Here is an 8,971-nt window from a genome sequence, read left to right as displayed (position 1 = left end):
GCATTAGGGTGTTTATTTGTTCTCATTCTGTTTTCCTAATGCGTAAGTGCACAGCTATAAACTTCCCTCTGAGAACTGCATTCATCCATCCCATACATTCTGGTAAGTTGTGCTTGAATTTTCATTGAATTTTAGTTATTGTTCAATTTCTTGGTTAATTTCATCTGTGACTCATTGGTTCCTGAGGAGGGTGTTGTTTAATTTCCCTGTATTTATGGGATTTTCTCTTTTCTTGTCTCATTTATTTCCAGTTTCACAGAACTGTGTTCAGATAATCTGCACAGAATATTTTTTTTCTTGTAGATACTTAATCATGACCTATGGACCAGTACATGGACTATTATAGAAAATGAGACATGTGCAGCTGAAAACAATGTATATTCAGCTCTCATTGGGTGGAACACTCTTTATATGCCTACTAAGTGCATTTGTTCCAAGCTCTGGTTCAGTTCTACTACTTCTTTGCTAAGTTTTGACTGGTTGAACTATCTTTTGGGAATAAGGGAGTGTAAAGATCTCCTGTTAAGATTCTGGTATTGAATATTAGAATTTTCATGTACATTAAGATTTCCTTTATATAGTTGGGTGCTCCTTTGTTTGGTGCATATACATTTATGAGTGTTACCTGTTCCCTTTGAATTTTCCCCTCCCTAGAACTTTGTGGCCTTCTTTCTTGTGCTTGATCTTTCTTGGTTTGAAGTTGAGACTGAGAACAGCATTGCTACCCCTGCTTTTTTCTGAGGTGCTGGGTCATGTAATTTTGTTTTCCTTCCTTCGTTTTCAGCCTATGAATTTCTTTGAGTGAAATGTGTTTCATGTATAGAGTCTATTGTTGGATTTTTTTTTCCTAATTCACTGTGCCAGTCTATTTCTCTTAACTGGTGAATTGAGTCCATTTACAATGATGGCTATAATTCAGATGTATTGACTTATGATTGACATGTTATTTACCTCCTATTGATTACTCCTTTTTCTTCTGTGTTTAATTCTTTGCCCTATTTAGTGGGTTCCTTCTGTTCTCGTTCATGGAGTTTTGATCATTTTGGTCCCTTGTTTGAACATATTTTAGTAGTCTTTGAAGTGTTGGATTTGTCCTCATGAAATTCTTTAGTTTTTCCTTTCTCCATCAAACTTGAGAGAGTGTTTTTCAGGGTATAGTAGTCTGGGCTGGAATTTTTTTTCATAATAGACTTGAAGTACTCTGCACCATGTTTTTCTTTCCTTCATGGTTTGTGAAGAAAAGTCTGCCATTATTCTGATTTGTTTTCCTTTAAATGTGATCTGTTTCTTTTCTCTAGCAGCTTTCAGTATATTGTTCTTGGGCTGGATTTCTGGCATCTTGACCATTATATGTCTCAGTGTTTTTTTTAATTGGGTTAAAGTTATTTGAAGTTCTATATGTTTTGGTTACCTGAATGTCAGATTTTTCCCTCATATTTGGGAAGTTTTCCATTGTTACTTCTGCCCATATTCTTTTTATATGATTTGTATTGACTCCTTATTTCTCACTGATACTTACTGGTCTTACATTGTTCATCGTTGCGTCATATTGCGGATCATGAATTATTTTTTCCTGCATCCTACTTGTGTTTAAGAGATCTTTTCTTACCTTTACACTAGCTGCAATAGCATCTTCAAGACCTGAAAATATCGTCACTTTCACTCTAATTATTTTGCAATCTTGTGATTGAAATTTTAAGTTCCTCTGTATCTCTTTGACTGTGCTTCATGCGATCTATTTCTTTCCTGTATTGCTCATTCACGGAATTCATCCCTTTTTTAATTTCCTCTATTTTTTTGATCTGTGTCTTTTGAGAAGCAGTTATTAATTCTTTTACTTTGGAGATTATTTCTGCTCTGATTTCCTCTATATGTTTTTGCATTTGATTCTTTACTTCAGATGCTATTAATTCAGAGATTTTTTTATTTCAGAGATTAATTCTGATCTGAGTTCCTCTATATCTTTCTGCTGTTGTTTCTTTACTTCAGATGCTATTCATTTAGACATTTCAGCTGTACTAGTGTCCTCTCCACTTATTCTGGGTGGGCTTGGGCCCTCAGATTGCATTTTGCTCCTTCTCTTTGTCATTTTGTATAGCACTGTCCTCTGACTTTTGGCGTAGTGCTTTGGTGCAATTATAACCTTAGCACCTACTAAAATCCAGGTGCAGATCTACTAAGTTTGAGTTTATCCAGTTGTACCTGGCTTGGGTCTGGCTAATGTGCTCAGCTCCTTCCTGCTATAGCCCTTGGAGGTGAACCTGTTGTGCTCCTTGGCAAGATATTCTGCTCCTGGATTAGCTGGGTGCTTTTGGCCCCTAGTCTTTCTGCAGGGACTTCATCTGCAGAGTTTCACCCCAGGCCAGTATGCCAGCCCTGGGCTCGGTCTGAAGGGATCCAGGAGGCGCAGTAGAGCACAGTAACCCTCCCACACACTCACCAGACCTGGGCTTGGGTGGGTCTGGAGGGGTCCTGAGACTGCAAAGGAAGTTCTCACTCACAAGGCAGGCTTCAGCTGATTCTGAAATGGTAGAGGTGTCCAGAGAGCATGACAAAAGTTCTCATTCATGCCGCGGGCCTGGCCTGGGTCCGGAAAGGTCCAGTGGACATAGGGGCACACAGAAGCTCTCCCAAACTCTCACAGGACCTAGACTTGTGCTGATCTTGGGGGGTCCCGTGACTTAATGTTTTTTCAGCTAAGTATTTGATAACATATCCCCCATAATATTCCTGAAGTCATATCATTTATTCGAAAATTTTGATAAGTAATGCTTATACCTTACTCTGAATCTTCATTTTATGAGGATTTTACTGTAGTATTATTGTTTAAATCTAAATGTCCTCTGCCAGGATATAGCTTAGTGGCACAGTACCTGCCTGACAAGTACAAGGTCCTGAGTTCAATTTCTAATATTCCCCCTCCCCTCACCCTCCAAAAAATCTAAATTTCCCTCAAAGCCTTGTGTTTAGCTGTAGAGATACTGGAATATGATTGGATTATTGGATGGTATCACACTCAAAGCATTAGTACATTGATGAGTTTCTACCTGCCTGTTCTATTCTAAGAAGGGGCCTATTCAGAAGTGATAGGTCACTGGTGTTATGGCTGTAATGTATATTTTTGTTTGTTTGTTTGTGGAACCAGGGATAGAACTCAGGCCCTTGCGTTTGCCGGGAAAGCACTTATTCTACTGAGCTATCTCCCCAGCCCCTGTATGATGTATTCTTTACCAAGCTCATTAGCAGCTTTCCTCCAGCATGCTGTTGACATAGGAAGTTTGTGCCTTGAATGTGATTAACCATATTCTGAACCCACTGAAACCATGAGCCAAAAATAAACCTCTTTTCCTTAAACTGAAGGTGTTTGTTACTTTTTCCAGCAGTGGGAAGGTTACTAGTTCATGGGACTCTCAAAGCAGTAAGGGATGCTAAAGCAAGTTTAATGAAGTGAATTCACACTTTCATTTTTCTCTTAAATTTTAACTAGTTCTGTTCAGCTGCAATCACAGCTCTCTCACTTGGGTCAACTAATGCACATATATTGTCTTGCATCTTTATATGGCATGCTTTATTTTCATAATGTATAATTAACTATATGCATTTTACTAATCTTATAATTTAAGAATAAAATTTCTACTATTTTTTATATGTTGCACCTTTGTACAAATTTGACAAGTGTAAAAAGCATAGAAAAACTTCGCCTTCCATTTTTCAAGCCTAAATTTTCTTTCAACACTATACCTAGCACTATTTAAGACAACAATACACAATATAACAACCATTGTTGAAGCCCTATAATTTTGTTTAGTGAAATTCTCTAATGTTTGTAATGTTTTTTCACCACTTTTTCTTATCTTTAAAACAAAAACAACAAAGAAAGAAAGCCGGTATGTAGTGCTCCGTAATGAGATGGAAAGCCTAAAAGCTATTTAACATATTATTGTACTTGCATTAATTCTGTTGTTTCCACAGCTGTGTGGGTTAGAGTTGTATTACAATAGGAACATTTACAAATCCAAATCAACTAAGTTTTCAAATTTCAGCTGCTTCTCAAATGTTATATGCCACCTGGACAATACCCAACTAATTAATATATTCTATTTCTGATTACATCAATTCCAAATCATTCTTCTCTTATCTTCTGGAAATACTGAGGCTCAACACAAATCTTTTCTCTTCCTTATAGCCTTGAATTATACACCTTTATCTGTTTATTTTGTCTTCATCCAAATTACAATGTATGATTCATATTTTCTTGCAAAAACAATAATTATGATATATTTGTAAATTTTTATGTGATATCTCTCACCTAGATATTAAAATATGCAAACATTAATCTTATTTCATTTACATATATCTCTATGAGCTACAAAATATTTTCTACTTCCTGTCTCCCCATACACATCTCCCCACAACACGAGTTATAAAATAAAGTCACAAACAAAACAAAAATTATGCTTAATGATATTTTTTATCTCATGTGTGTTTAAAATTATTTCTAAACAAAAGGTTAAAATTAAAACTTCTATAAATATTGTCTTCACAATCTTTAATATTGACTCAATAATAATCACATACTTTGATATAATATGTATTTATTCCTTTTTCCCTCTTCACTTATTGTTCAATTTCACCTTTTAATAACTAAAAGCAAATTTAAAAGATGAAAGCTGTACTAATGAGATGGTTAAAAAGCATGTAATAACTGGTTTCAATAAATTATTTAGTAGAATAGCTTTGTAACTCTAGAGAATTGCTCTTTTACTTCAGAAACGTTGAGTAGCTTTAGAGTAATAAGATTGATAGAACTTGTATTGACTCACTGATAAAATTGGAAGCTTTGTGCTCATTTTTTCAATTGTTTCTCATCACATGACAGTATTTTTCTTCTCTAATGCTTGATCAGCGACATCTGAGTAGTCAATCCAGATTTCAAATGCTCTTCAGTAATTATGAATTTTATTCACTGTGCAGGATTGTCCTGTCTGCTGCTTAAAACTAACTTATTTAGTTGAGTTTTTCCTGGATGAAGCATATCAATAAAGAGGGGAATATTGATTTCTTTAGTTTCTCACTGGGAAGATACAACTCAGGAATCTTTTCCCATTGCAGAAATAAAAAGAGACAAATGTAGTCAAGCTGGAACAACACATACAAGAATTCAATTTGATGTCCCGTAAGCATCATGGAAAGAAAATGCATGCATTCTCTGTGCTTAACAAATTAGATTCAATTAAGACAAATTACAAATTCACATGAAAAGCAAGAGTAAACAAGATCTTAATTTTACTTTTCAGATAATTTTATGTAGGAATAACAAATATTAATTATAATACATTTTATAATATTTATTTATTTATTTATTTTATGTAGGAATAACAAATATTAATTATAATACATTTTATAATATTTATTTAAAAAAACCTTTAGTATAACAACCATGTCCCACAACACTCCTTTTCCTGTCTCCTGCCTTCATTCATCACCCCCTTCCTTTTTAAACAATCATCTGTCATCTCGTAGATAAAATTTTACAGGTTGTGAAAAACTAAATTGGATCCCATCATTCATGTTTGCCTCCTGTGTTCTTCAATGTGCTCAGTGTATCATTACCATTCAATATTAAGTTTTCATGACTACCTCTGCACCGATAATATTCCTTTCTCCATGGGCCCATGCTACCTATGAGTTAAAAGCAAAACAGATATATTAATTCAAGTTGAGGAAAACAGACCTTTTAGGTTTCTTTTATTCCATTTGGGTAAGATCTGTAAAATGTTCATCTCTTCATAAGCTTTCTTCACAGCTCCCTTTTGGCAAATTAACAAAAAAGCAAACCTAGATGAATCAATAGCCTTTACCCAACATATCAGAAGTGCTGAAACAGAGACAAATAAAAAGCATCACAAGTCATCAATAATAAATTAGTGTGAGTGAAGTAGTGACATCAGGCCAATGTGATGAAGGACTGAGTTCTGAGGTATTTAGCCTCCCTATCACAGCAAGATGGGGTGAAAGACATAATTTCATCACAATAAAGTATCACCCAGTCACCTAAAAATATACATTTTCTTATCTACATCAATTTCAAAAAATTAAGGATACTGTAATTTTTTTCCACTCAGCTATTTGTTTTAGACACTGTTGTGAAAAGCAACAGGGCCACTGTATGCTGAAACAATCATGAATCAGATTCCTATATGAATTTCATCAAGTATTTTGTGAACCCACAGAGGAAACATTGAAGTTAGGGGAGATTTGAAATGCTAAATGAAAGCAATGTGGCAAGGAAAAGGTGGATGGAGAATTGATTTCAAAATGACAAAACAAACTGTAGGAATGCATAAGCCAGAGATGAACATTTAAAATATTTTGTGTAAGCTTCAATTACTGTATAATAGTCTCTCTGCTGCTATTCTGAATTTCCACTCATGCTAGAACTTTTCACCAATGTTCTGTTTAATCCTCTGAGCACCAGCAAAAGCAGAGGCACAGAATGAAGTTCACCACCAAGTTCCTTTAAGTCCTCAATCCTCGCATACTTCACTTGTTTATTATATTACCTTTTAAACTGCAAATACAAGTCTCTCTGGTCTTATTGCTATTGTGTCTACACAATTGCTATCAGATTTTTGTGTTGTACCATATGCCCAGTGTCCTTCAACACCAACTTCATTTTGAAAAAGACTCCTGAAAACTCTATTTTCCAGAAGGGACCTTTACCCTGTGTTTTAACTGAACTTTAAATTTCCTGGAAGATGTTATTTTTACAAGTGTCCCTCAAAAGTAGAGACTACTTCTTGCATGCATTACTTTGAGTAGATATAACCATATGGATATAGTTTGGCTATGGTTCTGATATGGTTAACCTCTCCAGTGTCTACTCTAGTGCTCCCCTTGCTTCTCCTAGCTCATTTATTAATTCACCCATTTATTTGAGGACTTCAATCTGAGCTACATTGTCTCTCTTTTAATTTTTAATTTAAGACAGTCTCACCAAATTACAATGTTGCTCAGGCTGGTTTCAAACTTGCTATTCTTTGACTTTGCCTCCCGGAATGTAAGATTTGTAAGCCTGCAACAATATACCCAGCCTGAGGTGATTATTCTTCTGTCCTGAAACACAGCATCTTTTTATTCTGTATTTTAGGGAAGGGGCTACATGGTCTCACTATTACATCTGACTTGTAGTGATTATCCTGTTTACAGCTTCTCAAGTGCTGGGATTGCAGGCCTGCACCACCGTGCCCACTTTCAATCACTGTCTCAGTATGCCCCAGGGGCAGGGCCAGACTGGCAGGCCCAGGGATCGAAACCCTGGCCCCTGAACCTGCTTGCAGGTGCTTTAATACGCTGAGCTATTTGGTCAGCTCTAAAACAGTATCTTTGAGAATCAGATACCTCTTTGGATCATTCTCCTTATTTTAATTTTTACAACTTCTTTCTGTTCCATCTTCATTAGTATGTGTGTTTATAATCCTTTCCCAAAAACCTCACGTCCTTCTACAATATACAGAACGTATATAATGAATGCATTTTGTCTCCTTTCTTTGCAGTCAGTTCTTAATTCACTGAAATCTCTGAAGTCATAGATCAGTTCCTACCAAAGTTGTCAATTCCACAGTAATTTTCTAAGTTTGTAACTATGCTGTAGTTACTTTCTTAATATTTACCCTTTTTACCTTTCATGATACTGGCTACTCCTATAGCCTTAAAATTCTCTCATCTGCAATGCATAAAATCAATGTTATGATTCCTCTCCTTCTCTCTGGTCCAATTATTAATTTTCATTCACTTAGCTCCTCATAAATTAATATTTTCATTAGACTCATGCATAGTCAAACTGGGAATCTTATTTTTCATTTTAATTCATAGTCAATTCTATAGCAATTCTTTTTATGCTTACTATAATCCCAGTATCTCAATAAATTTTACCTACTTATTGCTAAGACATATGAAGTCTACAGTTCAAAAGGATGTCTCACTTTGCAGGAATCTCATGAACATATAAATCCACATGTCTAAAGTTAAACTTTCTCCCTTAGTATTATTTGAATGCAATTCCATGAGGAGTTATAATAACCCTGACCTCAAATGTAGTATAGCCATTAATATAGAAAATATTGGCAAAATTTTCATGAATTTGTTTGCCCGGTGTTATTCCTACATTTTTTCTAAATCAGCTGATCTATATGTTTATCAAAAGGATGGGCACTTAGTTAAATGTTGGTCATTATTAGTGAATATATTTTAGATTTAATTACAAATAAAATCCTAATTTCTTCTTTACATACAAGAAATAGAATATTGAATTCAGAAGAAAATAAACTCCTCTCTTTCCGAGAATCAGTCTACATTGAAATATGTATCTTTCAGTTTGGTGTTGGTCACCATTTAAAATGCAGAGTGAAGAACAGCTTTATGAATATCATGTGAGAATCTGAGAAGAGAAGTATTAAATGTTAAAACAGTCTCAAATCTCAGCAATACAGCTATGTGTTCATACTCAAGTTAAAAAGGGGATAATGAGAAAAACCACACTGCAAGAAAGATCACAGATTACGTAAGAAATCCTAACACAATGCCATGGTCTACTTTATTACCTCCAAAATTCCAAGTCACTGAGGTTTTTCCTAAAGAAGCAAAAATTCTCTGTGAATGAAAATGTCATTCTTTGGATCAAACTGATGAAATGACTCCAATCATATCATAGAGAAAGTTCAACAGATGAAGAATTAAAATTTTAATATTTCATAACTCACCACCTATAAACAAAAGAGAGACCATCAACTGAACATTTTCTAGATAGTTTTTTTTTAATCGGAACTGGGGTCTAGATAGGTTTTTATAGCCTTATTTTGAAATTAGAAATTTAGTGTAAACTTTAGCTATTATTCATGATACATTGGTTTGTTCACTAACATCTCCAAATTGCCTCAATAGTATATTTTTTGTTTGTTTATCTATTTGT

Source organism: Octodon degus, unplaced genomic scaffold, assembly GCF_000260255.1.
Source record: "Octodon degus isolate 3935 unplaced genomic scaffold, OctDeg1.0 scaffold00041, whole genome shotgun sequence".
NCBI lineage: Eukaryota > Metazoa > Chordata > Mammalia > Rodentia > Octodontidae > Octodon > Octodon degus.
Note: the sequence above shows the minus strand (reverse complement) of the source record.